Source organism: Canis lupus, chromosome 16 (genome assembly GCF_011100685.1).
Source record: "Canis lupus familiaris isolate Mischka breed German Shepherd chromosome 16, alternate assembly UU_Cfam_GSD_1.0, whole genome shotgun sequence".
Classification (NCBI taxonomy): domain Eukaryota; kingdom Metazoa; phylum Chordata; class Mammalia; order Carnivora; family Canidae; genus Canis; species Canis lupus.
The window spans coordinates 13,345,440-13,360,826 of NC_049237.1; the positions used below are offsets into that span (position 1 = coordinate 13,345,440).

At 38.6% G+C, this 15,387-nt stretch overlaps 1 pseudogene; it reads right to left on the minus strand.

The window, feature by feature from the left end:
• Positions 1 to 3,131: 3,131 nt before the first annotated feature.
• Positions 3,132 to 15,387, minus strand: part of LOC119869571 — a 47,694-nt pseudogene continuing 35,438 nt past the window's right edge.

Genomic DNA, 15,387 nt, shown 5'->3' on the forward strand with positions numbered 1-15,387 from the left:
TAACATAACACTGGAAGTCCATATCTTCAGCAATCACACAACAAAAAGAAATAAAAGGCATCTGAATTGGCAAGGAATAAGTCAAACTTTCACTATTTGCAGATAACATGATATTCTAAAAACAAACAAAAAAGCGCACATGATATTCTATGTAGAAAACCTGAAAAGACTTGTGGAGGCCGAGAAAAATTAAGGCCATCCCACCTAAAGTTTAGCATTAGCACAAGTACAGCATCGTAGGATCATTGTACGTTCATCGTAGGATGAACGTAGCATCGTTCATCCCATAAAGCTGAACTTTATGGGAAAACCTGTAGAATGTCCTCAATGTCCTCGGCAGGTAATCCCATATCAGAAAGACAAGAGAGCCCACACCCCTGGTAGAAAGTCCCATATTAGAATGAGAACAGAGCTCAATGCCCTTAAAAGCCCCATATCAAAATGTAAACAGAACTTAGAAATTCCTCCACCCCTTCTGAAAATCCCCTAGACCAGCCTATAAAAAAACCAGCTGTAACCCACTTCGGGGTCCAAGTCCCTGCTCCGCTGTGTCGGGTATACTTGGACCCAAGCTCGAGCTTGTAAATAAACCCTCGTGTGTTTGCATCAGTGTTGGCTCCTCGGTTCCTCGGTGGTTTCTCAGATTCGCAATCTTGGGCACAACAGACTCCACCAAAAAACTGTTATACAAAAACCTGTTATACAAATTCAGGGAAGTCACAAAAAACAAAATCAACACACAGAAATCTGTTGCATTTCTATATACTAATAATGAAGAAGCAGAAAGAGAAATCAAGGAATTTATCCTACTTACAATTGCACCAAAACCAGTAAGATATCTAGGAATAAACCTAACCAAAGAGGTAAGAGATCTGTACTCTGAAAACTATAGAAATTTATGAAAGAAATTAAAAAGAACACAAAGTAGGAAAATATTTCATTCTCATGGATTGGAAGAACAAATATTATTAAAATATCTATACTACCCCAAGGCAATCTACACATTTCATGCAATCCTTATAAAAATACCATCAACATTTTTCACAGAGCTAGAACAAAAAAAAATCCTAAAATTTGTATGGAATCACAAAAGACTCTGAGTAGCCAAAGCAATCTTTTTTATTTCATTTTACTTAAATTCAATTAATTAACATATAGTGTATTCTTAGTTTCAGAGGTAGAGTTCAGTGATTCATCAGGTGGGTACAATACCCAGTGCTCATTACATCAAGTGCCCTCCTTAATTCCTATCATCGATACCCCACCCCCCCACCCCCTCCAGCAACTTTCAGTTTGTTTACTATAATTAAGATTCTCTTATGGTTTTTGTCTTGCTCTCTGTTTTTACCTTATTTTATTTTTTTCTTCACTTCCCCTATGATCCTGTTTCTTAAATTCCACATTTAAGTGAAATCATATGATAATTATCTTTCTCTGTTTGACTTCTATCACTTAGCATAATAACCTCTAGTTCCATCCATTTCGTTGAAAATAAATAGTAAGATATCATTCTTTTTGATTAGCCAAAGCAATCCTGAAAAAGAAAAGAAAAGCTGGAGGCATCACAATTCCAGACTTCATGTTACATTATTACAAAGTTGTAGTCATCAAGACAGTATGGTACTGAGACATCTGGATGACTCAGTGGTTAAGCATCTGCCTTTAGCTCAGGTTGTGATCCGAGGGTCCTGGGATCAAGTTGGGCATCTGCCTATGTCTCTGCCTCTCTCTGTGTGTCTCTCATGAATAAATAAATAAAACTTAAATAAATAAATAAATAAATAAATAAATAAATAAATAAATAAGACAGGATGGTACTGGCACAAAAACAGACACATAGATTAACAGAACAGAATAGAAAACCCTGAAATGGACCCTCAACTGTATGGTCAACTAATCTTCAACAAGGCAGGAAGGAATATCCAATGGAAAAAAGTCTCTCCAACAAATGGTATTGGGAAAACTGGATAGTAACATGCAGATGAATGAATGAATGAAACTGGACCACTTTCTTACACCATACACAAAAATAAATTCAAAATTGATGAACAACCTAAATGTGAGATAGGAACCATCATAATCCTAGAGGAGAAATAGGCAGCAACCTTTTTGACCTTGGCTATAAAAACTTTTTACTAGACATGTTGCTGGAGGAAAGGGAAACAAAAGCAAAAAGGAACTATTGGGACTTCATCAACATAAAAATCTTCTGCACAGCGAAGGAAACAATCAGCAAAACTAAAAGACAGCTTACAGAATGGGAGAAGATATTTGCAAATCACATACCTGATAAAAAGTTAGTATCCAAAAACTTCAAAGAACTTATTAAACTCAACACCCAAGAAACAAATAATCCACTCAAGATTTTGGCAGAAGATACGAATAGACATTTTACCAAGGAAGATGCAGATGACTGACACATGAAAAGATGCTCAATATCACTCTTCATCAGAGAAATGCAAATAAAAACTACAGTGAGATATCACCTCATACCAGTCAGAATGGCTAAAATTAACAACACAGGAAACAACTGATGCTGGTCAGGATGCAGAGAGAGGGGAACCCGCTTACACTGTTGGTGGAAATGCAAACTGATGCAGCCACTCTGGAAAACAGTATGTAAATTCCTTTAAAAAGTTAAAAACAGGGATCCCTGGGTGTCTCAGCGGTTTAGCGCCTGCCTTTGGCCCAGGGCGCGATCCTGGAGACCTGGGATCCAATCCCACGTCGGGCTCCCGGTGCATGGAGCCTGCTTCTCCCTCTGCCTGTGTCTCTGCCCCTCTCTCTCTCTCTCTCTCTCTGTGACTATCATAAATAAATAAAAATTTAAAAAAATTTAAAAAAAAAAAGTTAAAAACAGACCAGTAATTGCACTACTAGGTGTTTATCTGAAGGAAACAAAAATACTGATCAAAGGGCACATGCACCTTGATGTTTATAGCAACATTATCAACAATAGCCAAATCATAGAAAAAGCCTAATGAATTAATAAAGATGTGATACATATATATATTCATATATATATGAATATTAGCTATCAAAAAAATAAATGAAGATGTGAGATATATATTCATATATTTATTAATTCATATATTTATTAATTATTTTAATAATTTTTTGCCTTTAATTTTAATTTAACTTTTTTTGCCATTTCTTCCACTTTATTTCATATTCCCACCACAATAATGACTCCTTTAATTTAAACTAAAAACCATAGAAGGTTCCTGAAAGGGTGGCAGCAAAGGATTGGAGATGTCAAAGCCTGAGGGACAGGTAGGGTGGGGAATCAGCGAATAGTCTTGACTGGGCTCTTGAAGTTGCTGGTGGCTTGGAGCTGCAGCTGGTAGGCCATTGGATGGCTCTTGAAACCATAGAGCCTGGGCACAAACTGGTTCGCGGGCCGCTTGGGCTGGTACTCGGGGTGCACCATGAAGAGCATGTGAGGGAAACCGGTGCCGAAGTAGGCGCCATCCGTGTGATGGTGCCTCGATGACTTGGGTGTGTACACGTCCATGCACTTGGGGCAGTAGAGCTTCACCATGGCCTCACCTGGGATGTCCGAAAGGCTGATGGAAGCATTGGATGGTTCTCACAGTACACACGGGGACAGTAGCCAAAGTCTGCCTGCTGGTACTTTTCCAACATCTGGGCGATGCCACGTTGGTGAGGATATAGCAGGCGTGGATCAATCCATAAAGCATCTGGGCTGCCTGCTCAATCAGGTCGCTCTGGTTGGGGTTGTCTCCCAACTCTTCATCAGGCTCCAGGTCCAAAATCATGTCTAGAGCTTGTCGAGTTTGTCGTTCCACTGTCAAAAAGAATAAAATCTTGCCATTTGCAGTGATGTAGATGGAGCTAGAATGTATTATACTAAGTGAAACTTGTCAGAGAAAGACAAATACCATATAATTTCACTCATATGTGAAATTTAAGAAACAAAACAGATAGGGGAGAGAAAAAAAGGAAGAGAAAGTGGCAAATCATAAAAGAGACTCCTAACTATATATAACAAACTAAGGGTTGCTGGAAGGGAAGTGAGTGGGAGGATGGGGTAAGTGGGTGCTGGGTATTAAGGATAGAACTGGAGGGTATTATGCTGAGTGAAGTAAGTCAATTGGAGAAGGACAAACATTATATGGTCTCATTCATACAGGGAGTATAAAAAAAATAGTGAAAGGGAATATAGTAGAAAGGAGAGAAAATGAGTGCGAAATATCAGGGAGGGTGACAGAACATGGGAGACTCAACTCTGGGAAACAAACAAGGGGTAGTGGAAAGAGAGGTGGGCGGGGGGATGGGGTGACTGGATGATGGGCACTGAGGGGGGCACTTGACAGGATGAGCACTGGGTGTTGAAATATATGTTGGCAAATCAAACTCTAATAAAAATACATACAAAAAAATAAGGATGCTGTGATGAGCATGGGTGTTATATGTAAATGATGAATCACTTAATTCTACTCCTGAAATTAATATTACACTATATGTTAACTAACTAGAATTTAAATTTAAAAAAAAAAAACTAAAAATAAATAAGAAAACATTAAAAAATAATTCTGGACTAGAAACACATGGTAATTTTTTTTCTCTTTCTTTTAATTACTAAACTTTTATTTTTTACTTTAGTTATTGGGTGTCAAATGTGTTGTTGCTATAAATGATCTAATCTTTTCAAAAAGTATGTGGGGTGTAAATTATATATAAAAATAAAGACTATGATTGTACCTAAAAAGAGAGTGAAAGAGAGAAAGATTAGGCAACCTGGCATTAGTGTAGACCATGTGTGAACCGATCACACAAAGCCTTTTAAAACTATCTCATGGGTTTACCAAAAGACTCCACCCCAAGATTCCTAGAACTCATACAGCAATTTGGCAGTGTGGCAGGATACAAAATCAATGCCCAGAAGTCAGCGGTATTTCTGTACACTAACAATGAGACTGAAGAAAGAGAAATTAAGGAGTCAATCCCATTTACAATTGCACACAAAAGCATAAGATACCTAGGAAGAAACTTAACCAAAGAGGTAAAGGATCTATACCCTAAAAACTACAGAACACTTCTGAGAGAAATTGAGGAGGACACAAAGAGATGGAAAAATATTCCATGCTCATGGATTGGCAGAATTAATATTGTGAAAATGTCAATGCTCCCCAGGGCAATTTACACATTTAATGCAATCCCTATCAAAATACCATGGGCTTTCTTCAGAGAGTTGGAACAAATCATCTGAAGATTTGTGTGGAATCAGAAAAGACCCCAAATAGCCAGGACAATATTGAAAAAAGAAAACCAGAGTTGGGGGCATCACAGTGCCAGATTTCAAGTTGTACTACAGAGCTCTAATCATCAAGACAGTGTGGTTCTGGCACAAAAACAGGTACATAGATCAATGGAACAAAATAGAGAACCCAGAAATGGATCCTCGGCTCTATGATCAACTAATATTCGACAAAGCTATACAGGAAAAAGGAAAGTCTCCTTAATAAATGGTGCTGGGAAAATGGAACATCCACATGCAGAGAAGAATGAAACTAGACCATTCTCTTACACTAGACACCGAGATAAACTCAAAACGGATGAAAGATCTAAATGTGAGACAACAATCCATCAAAATCCTAGAGGAGAACACAGGCAACACACTTTTTGAACTTGGCCACAGCAACTTCTTACAAGTTACACCTATGAAGGCAAGGGAAACAAAAGCAAAAGTTAATTATTGGGACTTCATCAAGATAAGAAGCTTTTGCACAGCAAAAGAAACAGTCAACAAAACTAAAAGACAACCTACAAAATGGGAGAAGATATTTGCAAATGACCTATCAGATAAGGGCTAGTATCCAAGATCTATAAAGAACTTATTAAACTCAATAGCAAAGAAAAAAACAATCCAATCATGAAATGGGCAAAAGACATGAACAGAAATCTCAGAGGAAGACATACACATGGCCAACAAGCACATGAGAAAATACTCCACATCACTTGCCATCAGGAACATACAAATCAAAACCACAATGAGATACCACCTCATACCAGTGAGAATGGGGAAAATTAACAAGGCAGGAAACCACAAATGTTGGAGAGGATGTGGAGAAAGGGGAACACTCTTACACTGTTGGTGGGAATGTGAACTGGTGCAGCCACTCTGGAAAACTGTGTGGAGGTTCCTCAAAGAATTAACAATAGATCTTCCCTATGACCCAGCAATTGCACTACTGGGGATTTACCCCAAAGATACAGATGCAGTGAAACGCCGGGACACCTGCACCCCGATGTTTATAGCAGCAATGTCCACAGTAGCCAAACTGTGGAAGGAGCCTTGGTGTCCATCGAAAGATGAATGGATAAAGAAGATGTGGTCTATGTATACAATGGAATACTACTCAGCCATTAGAAATGACAAACAGGGACAGCCTGGGTGGCTCAGTGGTTTAGTGCTGCCTTCAGCCTGGGGCCTGATCCTGGAGACCAGGAATTGAGTCCCATGTCGGGCTTCCTGCATGTAGCCTGCTTCTCCCTCTGCCTGTGTCTCTGCCTCTCTCTCTCTCTCTCTCTCTCTCTGTCTCTGTCTCTCATGAATAAATAAATAAAATCTGTAAAAAAAATAAAGAAAGAAAAGAAATGACAAATACCCACCATTTGCTTCAACGTGGATGGACTGGAGGGTATTATGCTGAGTGAAGTAAGTCAATCGGAGGAGGACAAACATTATATGGTCTCATTCATTTGGGGAATATAAATAATAGTGAAAGGGAATAGAGGGGAAGGGAGAAGAAATGGGTAGGAAATATCAGAAAGGGAGACAGAACATGAAGACTCCTAACTCTGGGAAACGAACTAGGGGTGGTGGAAGGGGAGGAGGGCGGGGGTGGGGGTGAATGGGTGATGGGCACCCAGGGGGGCACTTGATGGGATGAGCACTGGATGTTTTTCTGTATGTTGGCAAATTGAACACCAATAAAAAATAAATTTATTATTAAAAAAAGAACATTGTATGGTTTCATTCATATGGGGAATATAAAAAATAGTGAAAGGGATTATAGGGGAAAGGAGAGAAAATGAGTGGGAAATATCAGAGAGGGAGACAGAACATGAGAGATTCCTAACTCTGGGAAACAAACCAGGGGTAGTAGAAGGGAGGTGGACAGGGGGTTGGGGTAACTGCAAGACTGGCACTGAGGGGGGCACTTGATGGGATGAGCACTGGGTGTTATACTATATGTTGGCAAATCGCACTCCAATAAAAATATACAAAAAAAACAAAACTCTCTCATGGGTTTAAATGTGCCTAAAAATTTCATAAGGGAAGAATATAGACAGAATTCCTGATCAAAAAATAAAATAAAAAATAAAAAATCCTAGTCATAGAAAATCTCCAAAATATGTTTTACTTCAGGAATGGCAACATTAGGAGGTCTGTGGACCAACACCCCAGTGAAACTGGCAAAAATTCTTTTAAAAACAACCATATAGAAAACATCTGCAATTGTGCTAGGGTCATGCAGCAAGAGACTATTTATTCATGAAAAGCTACCAAAGATGGACCAAATCTACTAATCTACTAAAACCATAAGAATAGCAAATGTCTTCAACATTTGATCTGCAGCATACTTGCTTCCCCCATCCCAAGTTCAGCATGATAGAGACGTTCTTTATAGATCTTGGAAAATAGCCCTTTATCTGATATGTCATTTGCAAATATCGTCTCCCATTCTGTAGGTTGTCTTTTAGTTTTGTTGACTGTATCCTTTGCTGTGCAAAAGCTTCTTATCTTGATGAAGTCCCAATGGTTCATTTTTGCTTTTGTTTCTCTTGCCTTCCTGGACGTCTTGCAAGAAGTTACTGTGGCCGAGCTCAAAAAGGGTGTTGCCTGTGTTCTCCTCTAGGATTTTGATGTAATCTTGTCTCACATTTAGATCTTTCATCCATTTTGAGTTTATCTTTGTGTGAAAGAGAGTTTCATTCTTGTGTATGGTGAAAGAGAGTTTCATTCTTCTGCATGTGGATTTCCAATTTTCCCAGCACCATTTATTGAAGAGACTGTCTTTTTTCCAGTGGATAGTTTTTCCTCCTTTATCAAATATTAGTTGACCATAAAGTTGAGGGTCCACTTCTGGACTCTATTCAAGGTTGGTGTGACCAGAATACAGGGTTTCTATTACCGTCCAGGACCCAGTGGAGGGCTATGGTATCTTTCTGGGAGGGGCTTCTACCAGCATTTCTCATTCCAGGACTAAATTTACCAGGACTAAATTTCAGGCAGATGCAGCCTTTGACCTAGCTACTAGTGTCTACCTAGTGTCTACCTAGTGTCTACTCATGCACCAACAATATCAAGAGTAACATTATATAAACAATCCAATCAAAAGGCAGAGATTTTCATAGTGGAGTAATAAAAATACATCCAAGTATCTGTTGTCTAAAGGAGAAACGCATCAAGTTCAAATATACAAATTGAAAGTAAAGGACAGAAAAATATTTTTATGTAAATAGCAACCATAAGTAAGCTGGAGCTATCCTAATACCAGACAAAAGATACTTAAATTTTTTTAAGTTATATATACACATGTATACTATGGAATATTACTCAGCCATTAGAAATGACAAATACCCACCATTTGCTTCAACGTGGATGGAACTGGAGGGTATTATGCTGAGTGAAGTAAGTCAATCGGAGAAGGACAAACATTATATGTTCTCATTCATTTGGGGAATATAAATAATAGTGAAAGGGAATATAAGGGAAGGGAGAAGAAATGTGTGGGAAATATCAGAAAGGGAGACAGAACATAAAGACTTCTAACTCTGGGAAACGAACTAGGGGTGGTGGAAGGGGAGGAGGGCGGGGGGTGGGGGTGAATGGGTGACGGGCACTGAGGGGGGCACTTGACGGGATGAGCACTGGGTGTTATTCTGTATGTTGGCAAATTGAACACCAATAAAAAATAAATTTATTATTAAAAAATAAAACAAGAAAAAATATAAAGATGAATTAAAATACTTAATGATTCAAAAATTAGTAATATACTTCTAAAGTAACTTTTGAATCAATCCAGTCATTCCATTCCCTAAGTATATATGCTAAAGAAACAAATGCATGTTCATCAGAAATATGTTCATAACAGTTTGTGTATAATAACCTTAAACAAGAAATAAACCAAATTGCCACCAGTAAAAGAGTAAGTAAATCATGATATATTCATATGATGGAATTCCAAACAACAATAAAAAAGAATGAAATATTGTTAAACAGGACATGTATGACTCCTACAGATATTAAAAGTCAAGAAAGTCTGACACATAGAGTACATGCTGGATGATTCTGTTTATACAAATGTAAAACTTGTCTCTGATAATGCAAATCAATCTAGTGGTTATCTCTTGGAAGTGGTATATGATGTGAAGGGGCACAAGAGAACTCTGGGGTGATGTAAATGTTTTATATGTTGATGGTGGTTACACAGACATATGGATATGTAAAATTCATCTAGAGGTATTAAAAGTTGTGCATCTTAGAGTGTATAAGTTAGGCCTTGTTAAAGAAATATTTAAAATAAAGGAACTGAAATAATTCAGTGCCTATAAAAATAAAAAAATGAAATACTTCAAAAACAATTAGGACAAGATCAAATTTATAGCTTTGTATTCTTTCTTTGTTAAGGGGTAATAACTATAAATAAAGGAATTTAATATTGATCTTCAAATGTTGTAAAATGATAAAATAAGAAAAAATTATCAGAGGTAAAAGTTAATAATGATAAAAAGAAATAAAAAGTAAAGGTATAAAAAAAAACCACAATGAGATTTCAATTCACACTCATTGGAACAGTTATTATCAAGAAAACAAGAGATAGGGGGACACCTGGGTGGCTCAGTGGTTGGGCATCTGCCTTCAGCTCAGGAGGTGATCCCGGAGACCTGAGATCATGTCCCACATCAGGCTCCTTGCATGGAGCCTGCTTCTCCCTCTGCCTGTGTCCCTGCCTCTGTGTCTCTCATGAATAAATAAATACAATCTTTAAAGAAAAAAAAGGAAAAGGAAACAAGAAATAACAAGTGCTGGCAAGTATGTGAAGAAAAGGGAACTCCTATACTGTTGGTGGAAATGTAAATTGGTTCAACCACTATGAAAAACAGTATGGAGTTTCCTCAAATGATTAAAAATACACCCACCGTATAATCCAGCAATTCCATTATGGGTCTATACCCAAAGGAAATAAAAACAAGATATTGAATAAATATATAAATTACCCTGTTTATTGGAGCACTATTCACGATAGCCAAGATATAGAAGCAATTTAAGTGTCTAACAACAGATGAATGGATAAAGCAGAGGTTTGAATGTGTGTATGTTCAAATAGTATTTGAAATATTATTTAGCAATGATAAAGAAGGATAGATAACCTGCCATTTGCAACAGGGACAGACCTGAAGAGTGTTATGCTAACTGAAATAAGTCAGAGAGACAAAGACAAGTACTGTATGATATCACTCACATGTGGAATTTTAAAAAGACAAACTTAATTAAAAAAAAAAAAAAGCCAAACTTGTAAAAATAGAAAATAAAATAATGATTACCAGGGAAGAAGGGTGGGGAGACAGGATAGATACTGTTTAAGGGTAAAAATCTACAAGTAGTAAATAACATTAGAAATATAATCCACAATACCATGAATGTAGACAACAATATTGTATTATGATCATCCAACTTGCTAAGATACTAGACCTTAATTATTCCAACTACTAAAAAGAAAGGATAATTATGTAATGTGAGGGGATGGTAATTATCACTACAATGGTCATCATACAATAATATGTAAATGTAACTTATTGTACACCTTAAACTTACACAAGGTTACATATCAATATATTTCAATTAAAATAAATGAGTATCCCAGTTATGTCAGGTGCTAGCTGTGTGACTTAAGGGCTTTGTACCTCAGGCACCTGCTCAGGGGTAGATATGAAGATTAAATGAGGAAATACACAAAGAGCACTTAGACTGAGCTCAACAGTGAGGGATATGTACATGTTTGTACTAATTTGTACTAGCTTTCTCAAAGTTAGTCAAGACACACTATATTGATTTCATGACCCAGTAACAAGTCAAACCCAGCAGTTAAGAAACATAGCTATGCTATAACCTAGACTGTATCCTTCAGATCACAAGCCACACAGCACTCAAAAGGCAAAGTGCCTATAGCCTGTATCAGCAGGCTCTCCAAGCCAGCAGCTGGCACAGCAGGAGCCTGATGCACAGACAGTGATGCCATGATGTCTGCACCCCCACCATAGTACTCTCACCAGGACACCTTAAGAACTGCTGTATCTAAGTGCTTGCCCACAAGGAGTCTGTTCTAGAATGGAAAAGACGCATCCATGAGAAATATGTTGCTCCTATGACAACATAAAAGGGGTTATGTTGATGGTAAGATTTCCTTCTTCTGCCAATTATGGCCAGAGACAGGGAATTGGGAGCCTGTTGCCAGGGGAGAAGAGGTCTGCTGAAATGCTCCCCCTTTCTTTCTAAGAAGAGTGCCTAAACACAATGGGAAAAGAGGGCCATCCTGCAAAGATTCCCTGATCAAACTCCAGCCAGGTTATTCTGAGCCCTCTTCTGGACTGACCTCAGCCCTGGCCTATAAAGACTTGAACAAAACATGAACATAATCCCTAAAAATTCAAGCCTGTATTGCTAGAATAACCCCAAGCCCCTTAAAATGCCTTCCTGAGAAAACTTAAGGCTGCAAAGGAGTTGATGGTTTGTGGCAGTCAGCCAGCCTGAAGCTAGGGCCACTATCCCCTCACCTCTATGGGAGAAGCCTTTGCCACATGCACTAGTTAGCAAACTCAGGTGGCTTTAATGTGGATCAATGCCCTCTTCCCTATTTGTGTAAGTTTTCACTTCCCTGACTCTGTTCAAGTCCCCCATTTCCCCTCCGTACTCCTTCAATTCTGTTTTCAAAATGCCCAGTCACCTCTGCACAAATCAAACTTGAGTTCAGTTCATACCGGACTATTCCCTATTGCAATAGAATATTACTGATTGAAATCTGTCCTTACCACTTTAACCAATATCCAGTTTTCTTTAATTTTGACATCCCTACCTCCTGGGAATCAAATCAGGGCCCTTGCTAATTGCAATAAAATACTAGGAAGGTTCTAGGGCATTTAACTCTGCTACCAGATCAGGTTTCCATATCATATTGATCAGGCCCTTGAATACACAATGCTGGCCAGGAGAACACAGCTGGGGGAAAAACATTGTAAAACAAACAATGAGAACAGCGTGGATTTTAAAAGTCTTACTGAAATGCATCTAGTGGAGATCACCTATAGAAAATGATCCCAGAAATGAACAAGGGGTAATGGAAGGGGAGGTGGGCAGGGAGATGGGGTGACTGGGTGATAGGCACGGAGGAGGCACTTGGTGGGATGAGCACTGGGTGTTATACTATATGTTGGAAAATCTAACTCCAATAAAAAAAATATAGAAGCAAGCAAGCAAGAAAGAAAATGATCCCAGGACTATAGCTATTACATAGGATGCTCTTTCTGCTTTAAAAGGTCTGTAAGATTATAGTACGATGGGGAAGAGCAAGAATAGTGGAATTCCTAAGAACTGAGAGAGGCAAACCCTATGAAAAAGTAAACAGTTGTCAATCACTTGCATTAGAACAGTCGGAAGTGCTGCTGTCTCCATGCTGGTGAGCTTTGTAATCCTGGAAAATGCTGTGTGCCTTCTTAGTGCACTAAAAGATTAAAGTATTTCATGAGAAGCTGATACATCCAGGCATTAATTCTAATTCAATATTTAGAGGTGCTTCGTTAATTTTACAATTGGAAAAAATATTCCATGCTCATGGACTGGAAGAATTAATATTGTGAAAATGTCAATGTTACCCAGGGCAATTTACACATTTAATGCAATCCCTATCAAAATACTATGGATTTTCTTCAGAGAGTTGGAACAAATCATCTTAAGATTTGTGCGGAATCAGAAAAGACCCCGAATAGCCAGGGGAATATTAAAAAAGAAAATCATATCTGGGGGCATCACAATGCCAGATTTCAAGTTGTACTACAGAGCTGTGATCATTAAGACAGTGTGGTACTGGCACCAAAACAGACACATAGATCAATGGAACAGAATAGAGCATCCAGAAGTGGACCCTCAACTTTATGGTCAACTAATATTTGACAAAGCAGGAAAGAGAAAGAGTATCCACTGGAAGAAAAGACAGTCTCTTCAATAAATGGTGCTGGGAAAATTGGACATCCACATGCAGAATAAAGAAACTGGATCATTCTCTTACACCAGACAACAAGATAAACTCAAAATGGATGAAAGATCTAAATGTGAGACAAGAATCCATCAAAATCCTAGAGGAGAACACAGGCAACACCCTTTTTGAACTTGGCCACAGCAATTTCTTGCAAGATATATCCATGAAGGCAAGAGAAACAAAAGCCAAAATGAATTATTGGGACTTCACCTAGGTAAAAAGCTTCTGCACGGCAAAAGAAAGAGTCAACAAAACTAAAAGACAACCTACAGAATGGGAGAAGATATTTGCAAATGACCTATCAGATAAAGGATTGGTATCCAAGGTCTATACAGAACTTCTTAAACTCAATAGCAAAGAAAAAAAAACAATCCAATCATGAAATGGGCAAAAGACATGAACAGAAATCTCACAGAGGAAGACATACACATGGCCAACATGCACATGAGAAAATGCTCTGCATCACTGGCCATCAGGGAAATACAAATCAAAACCACAATGAGATACACCTGTGAGAATGGTGAACATTAACAAGACAGGAAACCACAAATGTTGGAGAGGATGTGGAGAAAGGGGAACCCTCTCACACTGTTGGTGGGAGTGTGAACTGGTGCAGCCACTCTGGAAAACTGTGTGGAGGTTCCTCAAAGAGTTAAAAATAGATCTTCCCTATGACCCAGCAATTGCACTGCTGGGGATTTACCCCAAAGATATAGATGCAGTGAAACGCCGGGACACCTGCACCCCGATGTTTCTAGCAGCAATGTCCACAATAGCTAAACTGTGGAAGGAGCCTCAGTGTCCATCGAAAGATGAATGGATAAAGAAGATGTGGTCTATGTATACAATGGAATATTACTCAGCCATTAGAAATGACAAATACCCACCATTTGCTGCGACGTGGATGGAACTGGAGGGTATTATGCTGAGTGAAATAAGTCAATCGGAGAAGGACAAACATTATATGTTCTCATTCATTTGGGGAATATAAATAATAGTGAAAGGGAATAGAGGGGAAGGGAGAAGAAATGGGTAGGAAATATCAGAAAGGGAGACAGAACATGAAGACTCCTAACTCTGGGAAACGAACTAGGGGTGGTGGAAGGGGAGGAGGGCGGGGGGTGGGGGTGACTGGGTGACGGGCACTGAGGGGGGCACTTGACGGGATGAGCACTGGGTGTTATTCTATATGTTGGCAAATTGAACACCAATAAAAAATTTATTATTAAAAAAATAAATAAATAAAATAAATAAATACAAATAAAAATTAGTGAAAGGGAATAAAGGGTAAAGGAGAAAAAAAATGAGTGGGAAATATCAGAAAGGGAGACAGAACATGAAGGACTCCTAACTCTGGGAAAAGAATTACGGGTGGTGGAAGGGGTGGTGGGCGGGGGATAGGAGTGACTGGGTGACCTGCACGGCGGTGGGCACTTGACGGGATGAGCACTGGGTGTTATTCTATATGTTGGCAAATTGAACACCAATAAAAGATAAATTTATTTTTAAAAAATGTAGGGTTGTTTGTTCCAGCTCTATAAAAAACGCTAATGCGGGCAGCCCGGGTGGCTCAGCGGTTTAGCGCTGCCTTCAGCCCAGGGCCAGATCCTGGAGATTCGGGATCGAGTCCCACATCGGGCTCCCAGTGTGGAGCCTGCTTCTCCCTCAGCCTGTGTCTCTGCCTCTCTCTCTCCCTCTCTGTGTATCTGTCATGAATAAATAAATAAAACCTTTTTAAAAATGCTAATGGTATTTTGATAGAGATTGCACTGAATGTGTAGGTTGCTCTGGGTAGCAATAGACAATTTTGGGGGTAGCATTAACAATATTTGTTCTTCCAATGTATGAGAATGGAATGTTTTTCCTTTTCTTTATGTCTTCCTCAATTTCTTTCATAAGCATTCCATAGTATCCAGAGTACAGATCCTTTACCTCTTTGGTTTATTCCTAGGTGTCTTATGGTTTGGGGGACAATTGTAAGTGGGATCCATTCCTTGATTTCTTTCATCTGTTCATTGATAGTGTATAGAAATGCAACTGACTTCTGTGCATTGATTTTATATTCTGCGATTTTGCTGAATTCCTACATCAGTTCTAGCAA